We start from the raw sequence: 12,279 nt of genomic DNA on the forward strand, positions 1-12,279 counted from the left end.
ATCAATGCCAACAATTATATACTAACAGCTAACCAACAAATCTATACCAACAGTTAACTGAAAAATCTATACCAAAAGTTCTCCCTTATGATAGCTAGCCAACAAATCTATACCATTTCTTATTGACAAATCTATATCAGCAGCTAACCAACAAAACTACACAAACAGTTAACCACAACAGCTAATCAACAAATATATACCAATAGCCATCCAAGAAATCTATACCAGCAGTCAACCAAAAAATCTACATCAACAACTAACCACAACAACCAGCCAAGAAATATATATTAACAGCTAACCAACACATCTCTGCATGTAGCTAAGCAACACATTTATACCAACAATTCTCCCTTATGACAGCCAGCCAACAAATCTATACCAACAGCTAACTGACAAATCTATATCAGAAGCTAACCAACAAATGTATACCAACCCCAAACTATAACAGCTAACCACCAAACCTATAGCAGCAGCTAACCAACCAATCTATACTAACATCTAACCATAACAGCTATTAAACAAATCTATACCAGCAGCTAACCAACAAATTTATACCAACAATCTTCACTTATGACAGCTAGCCAACAAATCTATACCATTATCTTATTGACAAATCTATATCAGCAGATAACGAACAACTCTATAACAACAACTAACCACAACAGCTAACCAAGAAACCTATATCAGCTAAACACAACTAGCTAACAAATCTATACTAATAGTTAGCCAACAGACCTATACCAATGCATAAAGGGTGCGTATCATTCAGGAAGCATACCGGTGGCCAAATATAAGGCTAAATGACAAATCTATACCAACAGCTAACCAACAAATCTATAACAACAGCAAACCAACAAATCTATGCCAACAGCTATCCTACAGATCTATACCAACAGCTGACAACTTTATACCAACAGCTAACTGACAAGTCTATACCAGTAGCTAACTAACAAATCTATAGCTAACTAACAAATCTATACAAACAACAAATCTGTACCAACATCTAACCACAACAGCTAACCAACAAATCTCTGCCAGCAACTAACCACAAATCTTTACCAACAACCCTCCCTTATGACATTTAGGCAACAAATCTATACCAACAGCTAATTGACAAATCTATATCAGCAGCTAACCAACAACTCTATACCAATAGCTAGTCACAACAGCTAATCAACAAATCTATATCAATAGCTAACTAATACATTTATACCAATACCTAAAAAAACAAATATATACCAAAACTAACCAACAAATCTATACCAACATCTAACCACAACAGCTAACCAACACATCTATGCCAGCAGCTAACCAAAAAAAAATCTATACCTACAGTTCTCCTAGCTAGCCAACAAATCTATACCATTTGCTTATTGACAAATCTAAATCAGCAGCTAATCAGCGAAACTACAGAAACAGCTAACCAAAACAGCTAATCAACAAATCCATACCAACAGCTAACCAAGAAATCTATACCAGCAGTCAACCAAAAAAATCGATATCATCAACTAACCACAGCAACTAGCCAACCAATCTATATTAACAGCTAGCCAACAAATATCTGGCTGCAGCTAAGCAACACATTTATACCAGCAATCCTCCCTTATGACAGCCAGCCAACAAATCCATGCCAACAGCTAAATGATAAATCTATATCAGCAGCTAACCAACAAATTTATACAAACCCCTAACCACAACAGCTCACCAGTAAATCTATACCAACAGCTAAACAATAAATATATACCAACAGCTAAAAAACAGATCTATACCAAACCTAACCAACAAATCTGTACCAACATCTAACCACAACAGCTATCCAACAAATCTATGCCAGCAGCTAACCAACAAATCTATACCAACAATCCTCCCTTATCACAGCTAGGCAACAAATCAATGCCAACAACTAACCAGCAAATCTACACCAGCTAACCAACAAATTTGTACCAACAGCTAAACCAAAAATTTATACCAACTGCTAATCTACAAATCTATGCCAACAGCTAACCAACAAGTCTATACAAGCAGCAAATCAACAAATCTATACCAACAATCCTCCCTTATCACAGCTAGGCAACAAATCTATACCAACAGCTAACCAACAAATCTACACCAAAAGCTAAACAACAAATATGTACCAACAGCTAATCCAAAAATTTATACCAAGAGCTAATCACAGCAGCTAATCCACAAATCTATGCCAACAGCTAACCAATAAATCTATACCAACAGCTAATCACAACAGCGGACCAATAAATCTATACCAACAGCTACATAACAAATCTATACCAACAGCTAACCAGATTCTTAATGAGTAATTTCAGTCTGTAGGCTTTGCTTAGTCCATAATTATTTTTTTCAGCTGGACTGTATCTTGGGACTCTGTCAGCATAAGACAGAAAAGTGACTCCTACAGTGGATGCTGTGCTTTTCACGGGATACATTTCCCTGGATTCTGCAAGCCTTGCACAGTGTGCAGGATTAGTGCAGGAGCACTAGCAGGCAATGTCTGCCGTGCGATCCAGGAATAACCTGTATGGGCGTGCACAAGCACTCCTGCACTAGTCCTGCACAGACTCAGCCCCTGTATGAAATTACCCCATTTGCAGGAGAAATCCATGCAAATGAGGTGAATTTGCAATCCAGGAAGCTGGAAACCAGCCGTGCAGGTCTAGTGTAATTTGCAGAAATGTACTTGGTTCTGCAAATTCCAAAATGGAGCCATGACAGCTCCAAATAAAGGGTACATATCATTCAGGAAGCATGCCAATGGCCAAAAATAAGGCCACTAGCATTGGAAATAGCTTAAAAATAAAAAAAATCTACTTTTTTTTTAGCCGATCTAGGCTGTTTAAGCATAGGGCAGCGGCATGCAAAAGGGATCGGGGGAGATTAAGAAAAGAAACCTAAAATAAGCATTCTAACTAAAATCACTATTCTGCCATTAAAGTCAATGGCAGACAAAAGTCAACATGGCCAGTGAGTAGTGGTTGCTAAGGGGGGAGGCTCAGTGAGAGACATGTAACTATGCATTAGCAGGAAATCCTATGCCAATGAAGAGAATGATAGTGAATCCCAGATTTCCCCAGCATGCTAGTCAGGTCCCAAGAGTGTAAGAGCAGGAATAGCTTGATGCATGCCAAGGAGTTATATGACATCATAGGGTGGTGTGTTAGGCATACTGTATGTGGATTGGAGCCCTGTGGCTCAGGTTTGCTCCTAGCTAATCACAGCTAGGCAAGGGGGTGTGTCTGAGTCTGCCTAGCACTCTTTACATTTCCTAAGTGGGTGTGTTTGCTGCACACCGGGTTTAAAAGAAGAAAAAAAAGGTAAACCAGGAAATAGCAGCTCTGTGCACATTTGAGCACTTTGTTTGCACGGTGTGCCCCTGAGCTTAAACAGGAAGGCAATAGGAAGGGAAAACAGTAGTAGGAAGCTAATCAAGGAGAACTGGCATAGCTGGCAGGTGAAATGAATCAGAATCAGCCAATTACACAGGCAGCAGACCATCCCAGTCCAGAACACTACTATGAACTATGAAAACACCTTCCAATCTGTTTTATCCCATACTCTACACCACCGGTGTATACAAGCGGGGAAGTTTTAACAGGAAAAAAAAATTATAGGGGCTGCAATAGCTATCATCCAACAACTTGTGGAAGAGGCTGGGGGTGGTGAGGATGTGAATGCTGTCGACCAACCCACAGTGAGGAGACAGAAAAGAGTGTACAGACCCAGGGTAACCTACCAGAAGGCTACATGAGCTCGAGATAGTGGAGCACTATAGGGTGGACAGGGACCTCTTACAGCAAATTGTTGAGCTGTGCCGGCCATGCCTGACACACAAGCTAACAGAGGGGAACCCATCTCAGTGGATACCAAGGTATGTGTAGGCCTAATAATACTAGCTACAGGTACCTTTCAAAGGCCAACTGGGGATATGATGGGGATCTCACAGGCATCAGCATCCAAAGTACTCCATCAGTTCCTGGATGCCATGTCAGCACATGCCAGTGAGTGAGGCGTTGGCCAGCAATATGCAAGTGTTCCAACAAATAGCAGAATACCCTGAGGTAGTAGGTGTTATAGACTGCATGCACATATGCATCAAAGCACCACCTGGTGAGTGGGTTAAGGTCTACATCAACCGCAAGGGTTTCCCCTCTATCAACTGCCAGGTCATGTGCGATGCCCAGGGCATAATAATGAATGCATGTGCTGGCTGCCCTGGAAGCTATCATGATTCCCACATCTGGCATCTGATGCAGCTCTACCAGAGATTTGCCAATGGGGACATCCCTCAAGGTCACCTAGTGGGGGATGCTGGATATGCCCTGGAGCCATGGCTGATGACTCTCATCAGAAATGCACACACAGCCAAACAAGAACTCCATAACGAGGCACACGCACGGACACAAATTATAATAGAGCATGTGTTTGGGATGCTCAAGTCATGGTTCCGGTGCCTGGACACATCTGGTGGAGCCTTGCAGTACTCACTAGCTACATGTACCCAAATTGTCATCGTATGTGTCATGCTACACAATATGATCCTGCAGAAACAGTTGCAGCAGGAACAGCATGGGGCAGGGCCACACAGCCCCCCCACCATTGCCAAGGCCTGCACAGGCACAGAGTGACTCATAGGAGGAATAACCTGAGCCTGTCCAAGTAGACAGAAGGAGGTGTTCCCAGTATGCCCTGGCCTTGGCAAAGAGGCAATGCATAGGACGTACACTGACACAAGAGGGACCCAGGGAATAACATATCACCCTGACTCTCACATGCAGTAAAAGGGACACCAAACACAACACTACTTGTGCTCAACCATGTGTAGGGAGTGTGCTATGTGCATCCGACATAGGCAGCCCTGCAGCACCACCCTCAATACTGGGGCACCCACAAGGTATGTGACTCACGCATGCCAGTCAAGGGGGGTTCACATACCCAACAACAGTCACAGCCAGCGGGGCAGGTGTAGACAAACACAAACAAAGGCTGTGCTATGTTCTCTTAATGATGCCTAAGGGTTACCCCCCCCCCAGGCCTACACAGACAGACTACAGCAGGTCAGGCAGTGGGATCTTAGTTCTGAAGGGCAGGAAGTCAGAAACTAATATGTAGGTCAATCAAAGCTAAGACCTGTAGTACACTGATATGCCTCTAGTCAGCATGATAAGTTAGAATACAGAATGAAATGGAGTACCTGACATACCAGTACAGTCATAGCAAATGTGTACAAGTGTCAGGTGTGCCCGCCATCCTACTTAGAAATTTAATTGTGCCCCCAATCCTGTGTAGAAATGTAGTAAGAGTCAGGTGTGCCCCCCAAATCCTGTGTAGAAATGTAGAAAGTGTCAGGTGTGCACCCCCTAACCCTACGTATGCATGTAGTAATGGTCTGGTGTGCCCCCTATCAGATGTACACATGCCATAACATTCAGGTGTGCCCTCCCACAACCCTATGTAGTAATGTAGGAACATGTATGTGTAGGTATAATACCAGTGGAACACAGATGCACAGAGGTGGCCAAGGTGGCAGGATAGGTTGTAGCATCTGCACAATATGCAGGTATGTGTGTGTTAGGTTGGTGTGTGTTTCATATCGTGTGAGAGTGGTCTTTATGTATGCATGTTGAAGTAAGACCTGGTAGCCATTGCCCACTACTGCTGATGACAGGGACAAGTCCTCACAACTGCAGTGCCAAACACAATACCCACCAGTATAACACAAGCTAGCAGTAAGCCATTGCAAATGGATGGTGGTAATATGTGTCACCATCTGAAAGACTGACAGGGCATGGCTGTTGGGCTAGATATACAAGCAGTACACAGGGGAAAGTACACCAGACATACAGTATATCTTGTGTCACTGTGAAATGGACACACCACTGGAATAGTAGAAACAAGTATGCATCACATTATCTGGTCTTGTAGTACGGGATACCTGTGGTGTCTGCCCAAACACTAGCAGATGACAAAGGAGGTAGGACTGATGTATTGGGAAACAGCTGATGTACCTGCACATACAAGCATAACTGGAATGCCCAATGCATACCTGTGTGTCAGATGCAAGTAGTGTCCATAGCACACATGCACCCAGCTCACACAACCACCACCCACAGATACCTCTCTGGTTGTATCCCTGTTGTGGGGAATGGGTAGAATATGGCCCCATCTGTATATGGCAATAGAAAAAGAATGCAGCATGCAGTGCAGGTGTCCCATGCAGGTGTGTCACCAGCTGTAGGTAGCACCCTGCCAGCATCCACACCACCGATCAAGGCTGATAGAAGGTAGTGGTATGAACACCTATCACACCTACCCTATCACCCCAGGGGAATATACTGTATGGAGGTCTGAGACTGAAGGACAGACAGAACACAATGGCCTGCCACATCTGGCCTGCATCAACAGCTAATGGCCCACAGGCATCTGCCAAGGGTCTGTGTCTCACATGTACTGCCAATGCATGTTATGTCACGGACACCCAATTAACAACACAACACACTCCACATACGCCATATGCAAGGCCATGTGGACAAACCACAGTAACATGTCTACCATGTCCCACTGCATGAACTGTTGACCAACACCAACACACAGCCATGATGGGGAGATAAGCATAGGGAAAGTATCAGAAAATGTATGCATAATGTAAGGAAGAGGAGAGAATAACTGAGGGGGGTGGGAGCATGGGCTGCATGGAATGTGCAGGGTCCAACACAAAGTTGTGTGCACACACTATCCCTGGCTGTAAACACATAAATGGGTGCCTACATACCTGCCCATATACCACAATAGGGGTAATGTCCTGACTCATGGCCCCTGACTCTGGGTAACCTGGGTGAATCTGTACAGCTGTGAGGTATTGCCATAGCAATATAAGACTATACTGTCAAGCTGATGGATGTACATGTATGGGATCTCCTGCCAGCACTGTGCCAAGGTGCTGAACCGGATACACAGACCCACAGCAAGTGTCTGCAGTACCCCCTCCGGGATGGCACAACCTACCATGAATATGTAGGCATCTGCCCACAATACTGCACACAGTTGCAGTCACCCTTGTCCCCCAAGACATAACTGTGAGCAGGAATGTCCACCTGACATTACACGAGGACAGAAAACATCTCAGTGTATAACAGTACACATGTCTGAATATCTCTGCTAACAGCAGTACCATGTAGCTGAAGCAGCACAGACACAATCACCTACAGTACACACTATCCCCTGCACACTTTGTCCCCATATTGCCAAATGATCGACGGATACCCTGCAGAAACAGTTTGGTACCTGTAGGTGTACAACACAAAGGTCTGCACTGGAGTACAAACTACCTGGAATCAATCCACACATCCAATACAGAAGGGCATACTGGGCATGCTCACACACTTAGAGAAATGAAGGCAATGTCAGACAACAACATACTGAAAGATCATACTGGGCATGCTCACACACTTACACACATGAAGCCCATGTCTGCAAACAACAGTGGACCAGACATTTCTGGCAGTTGCAGATGTTAGTGCAGACATTCCTCAGTATGCACCACTCATGCTTTGCACACACAGTGGATAGGAATACAGACATATATCCAAGGACAACACACTATAATAAGCCAAAAGTAGACATACATAGATGTGTGGAAGAGAGTGACTGTGACAAGGAGCCATCCAGGCCTGTCCCACCCAGCACACAGCCAAATGGCTACAACCACATGAGGTTCAGATGTCACTCACTGTAGATACTAGCCAATGGTATCTGTCAGCAGTACCGACTAGGTGGTGCAAGTGCTAGCTGTGCAACATAACTGTAAAAGGAAGTAGTCATCTAGCAGCTATATACATCCACCTGTGGAATAAGGCCTTGCGTGTGCCTGCATGTGGTGTGTCAACCCCTAGATGAATGGGTTATGGCCCATGCACACACACTGGCTTCCCCATAGCCCTACTATGACAAGCCTGCTGAGGTCATCCACTGTGAAATACAGCTTTGGGAAGTTTGTAGCCAAGTAATCTCCATGGCACATCCTATAAATGCATACTGCTGTATTGTGATAAAATAGTTAGGTAGGAGTTCTAATCCCAGACTTGGCAACTGTATGTGTCTGTCTCTGGCTGTGTAGAGAGAAATGCTTTTTAGGGTAGTCACACTCCCTACAATTCAAATGCCCTACTTTGGCAAGACTGCTGATGTCATCCACCTTGAAATACACCTTTGGGAAGGTTGCAGCCCAGTAATCTCTGTGGCGTGTCCTATAACTGTGTGCTTCTGTTATGCGATAAAATAATTAGGTAGGAGTTGTAATCCCAGACTTGGCAACTGTGTGCCTGTCTCTGTCTGTGTAGAGAGAAATGCTTTTTAGGCTAGTCACACTCCCTACAATTCAAATGCCCTACTTTGGTAAGGCTGCTGATGTCATCCACCTTGAAATACACCTTTGGGAAGGTTGTAGCCCAGTAATCTCCATGGCGTGTCCTCTAACTGCATACTGCTGTAGTGTGATAAAATAGTTAGATAGGAGTTCTAATCCCAGACTTGGCAACTATGTGTGTGCATATGTGTCTGTCTCTGTCTGTGTAGAGAGCATTGCTTTTTAGGCTAGTCACACTCCCTACAATTCAAATGCCCTACTTTGGCAAGGCTGTTGATGTCATCCACCTTGAAATACACCTTTGGGAAGATTGTAGCCCAGTAATCTCCATAGCATGTCCTATAATTGCATACTACTGTAGTGTAATAAAATAGTTAAGTAGGAGTTCTAATCCCAGACTTAGCAACTGTGTGTTTGTCTGTCTCTGCTTGTGTAGCAAGCAATGCTTTTTAGGCTAGTCACACTCACTACACTTCAAATGCCCTACTTTGGCAATCCTGCTGATGTCATTCACTGTGAAATACACCTTTGGGGAAGGAGAACTCCAGTAATCTCCGTGGCACATCCTATAACTGCATAGTGCTGTAGTGTAATAAACTAGTTAGGTAGGAGTTCTAATCCCAGACATGACAGGTGTGTGTGTCTGTGTGTCTCGGTGTGTCAGTGTTTGTAATTCATATCCTGTGTAGAGGTGGTTGTGAGTGTGTAACAACTGGAGTCAATGGGGAGCAGGTTTTTCAAATTTCTTATATGGTAGCCCTAGTATAAATCACAATGTCCTCAGTACAGGGATAACAGATGTGAAATAGCAGAGAGGCTGGGGTGCATATCCATACCCCTACATTTGACATCAAGGCCAGGCAAACAAAGTGAATGACCCTAGTATTACCCAGATAAAACTCTCAATCCATGTCTCATACACACACACACACACACACACACACACACACACACACACACACACACACACACACACACACACACAGACTTGCCTAGGCAACAGCCACTATGTTGGTAGTACCCTGCATATTGCCCACTGATAGTAACCATGGTATGATTGCAGTGGGCTACAGTGGGCATGGCACCCTGACCATCAATTCAATAGGCACGTACATGCCAACAGTGCACCTTCCCCATGTTCTCCACTGGACACCTGCAACACCTGTGTTGCCTTCAAATGTGACCCACAAAGGACATACCATGCCTGAAAATACACCCTGTATGGACATATGCCACTAAATCCAGAGAATACTGGTATCATGCTATTAATGTAGGTGCTGGGTCAACCTGCTGTCCAATAACAGTTCCCGTCACATGAGGCTAGGCTGGCACATCTGATAATAATCTGTGTACACAACATGGGCCAGACACCCCAGGTACAGTTCATGTCACTGTACATGCATGTGGGAGGTGTGCACATCCCAGACACCATGCATCTCTTGGAATAAGGAACACATACATGGCAAGCAATGCACAGCATTGGCCACACGCAATAGTCACCCAGGTGACTGGATGGTGAATGCAATACCCACCTGTGTGGTCAGATCCAGGCACTAAACCCTTGAGCCACAATGAAGACCATTATCATGTGGCCTGATGCCAAGGTATGCCCATCACCTAGCCTTATATAGCTGTCTGGCACAGTCGACCACGACACACCCATGAAGAAATGCACCCATGCATGTCAGTATTGGCACCCTGTGTCTGTGTGTGTGTTGTATGATGCATATGACCACATTCACACTCACTACAACCCCCATTGACATACTGAAGCATGCTGTCTGATGTCAGACACCTCCACATTCCCTTTGCCCATATAACCTCTGTATGACCCCAGTGGTGCATGTGATACCTGCACTGTAATGTGTTCTGGCAATCTCACTAGTGATGACTTGTATTCCTGGCCCTGCCAAGTGTGTCAATGTGTTTGCATCCCTGTGAGAGTGTAGCTGTGTTGATACTGGCACCTGTTCATGTGGACAGGCACGTGTACTACACCTACCATATAGCTTCCATATCTCTGTTGCAAATGTCATTCACCATCACGTATATGTTTTGAGGGCTCCTCAACATGTAACCTATGTGGTGCACCCAATAACTGCATAGACATGTGATAGCAATACATAGTCATCAGGGGTTTGAAACCCTGTACTGGTAGGTGTGTGACACAGACACACTTATGTTTTACTCTCCCACCCCTCCCTGACTATTCTTTGCCTCTGTCTGCTTCTCTCACTCCCTCTCTGGTGGATGTTGAGACTTACACCTGCTGTGCTTAGGCAGCAGCATGTGTATTTTAAGTGTTGCTCATGATCAGCTGATGGCCTCTGCATGAATTTCATCCCTCCTCTAGCTGGTTGCATGTGGGACAGTTGTGGTAACATTCCCATAGCCAATTGCATGGAAACACACTCCAATATCTAGGAACAGCATGTTAGTGTTGGGCCTTTACATTCACTGTGAGCAGGAACTCAATCCGTTGTTTGGCAAACAGCATCTCAGATGGGTTGGGGATCTACCTCTAACAACATGCACTGTGGAAACAGGACAACACACAGGTGGGTGATGTGCCTGACCTGACTACAGACTGTAAGTGCTGTTATACTTCATTTGGAGTAATGTTGGTTTAACAGGGTGTGTGTGGATATGTCTGTCCTACATGTTTTAGTAGCTGCCATGTCGGTGCTATGTTTATGAGGAACCCCCCATCTGTAGGGTCTTCTTCAGACTGGGCAGTGTGTGGTACCTTTTGTTTCATGTGTTACCCACAGAGCACCTGTCTGTAAACTGCAGAAGTTAGTGTGAGGATTGCAGTCTGTAGATGATGACAGCCGTGAGAGTTACTGACTTCATATTCCTCATAGGACATATGCTGCAACAAACCCTGTTACAACAGTAAATATATGAGGGTATCACAGCAACATGTCAATATTGGCCCTCTGTATGTGCCACCAGCCATAACTCTGTCAATCTTTGTATATATGTTATGCAGTAAGAGGTGCATATGTGCTGTACACCATAATTAGTGTCATCATATCAGATAACAAGCCAGTGATATATCAGACTGCTACACATGTTATGTTAGTAGGGGTTAAAAATGTTGACATAACCTGCACATTTTGTGGTTGTGTGTACAGTATTGAGGTCTGTGTACTCATGGTGATTGTTGACACTGTGTGTATTGTTCATATGTACTTTGGCCTATGTACAGACTGTGGTTGATGTTATTGTTCATGGTCCTGTTCTATCTGATGTTACATGCTGCTCCACTGTATGTTACCCTATCGGCTTATACATTTGTAGGGCCATACACACACATGTCCCATACCACAGACAGGCTTCGGACAACACTGTGGAGTGGCCCAGTATATGTAGGGTTAGCTTGTGAGTGGCACATATGAGGATGGTGTTGCACAGATAGTCCATATACTGTAATATTACATTAGCTTACCATATTTTGCTGTGGCTGTGCTCACATTGGTTGCGATTATGCACTTTCACACAGGTGTATCATACTCTGTGCTGTGACATACCTGTAGAGCCTGCTATACATGCTGGTACATGTGCATTCCCCCATAGGAAGTGTAGGCCAGTATTGAGCCCATCTGCCTGTAGCCTGCGCAGTGCATTGTTACATGCCTAGCAGCTTAGTGTACTTACCCAGTGAGATGTCATGTCCAGATACTTACCAGATGTACTGCTGCTGGGCCACCATAACAGTCATGTATGTTAGACAGAGCAGTGGGATGCTGTACAGATGTATGCCAATATCTAGTGGCTAGTATGTGGCTATAGCACCTCTGTACCAGTGGTTATCATGTGTCAGGACAGACATGGGTGTGTGAATGCATAACCTATGGGGCAAATGTGTACCAGTAGTTACGTGTTATACCCATCTACATGGC

This window comes from Protopterus annectens, chromosome 14.part0 (genome assembly GCF_019279795.1).
Source record: "Protopterus annectens isolate FY-2018-M chromosome 14.part0, PAN1.0, whole genome shotgun sequence".
NCBI lineage: Eukaryota > Metazoa > Chordata > Ceratodontiformes > Protopteridae > Protopterus > Protopterus annectens.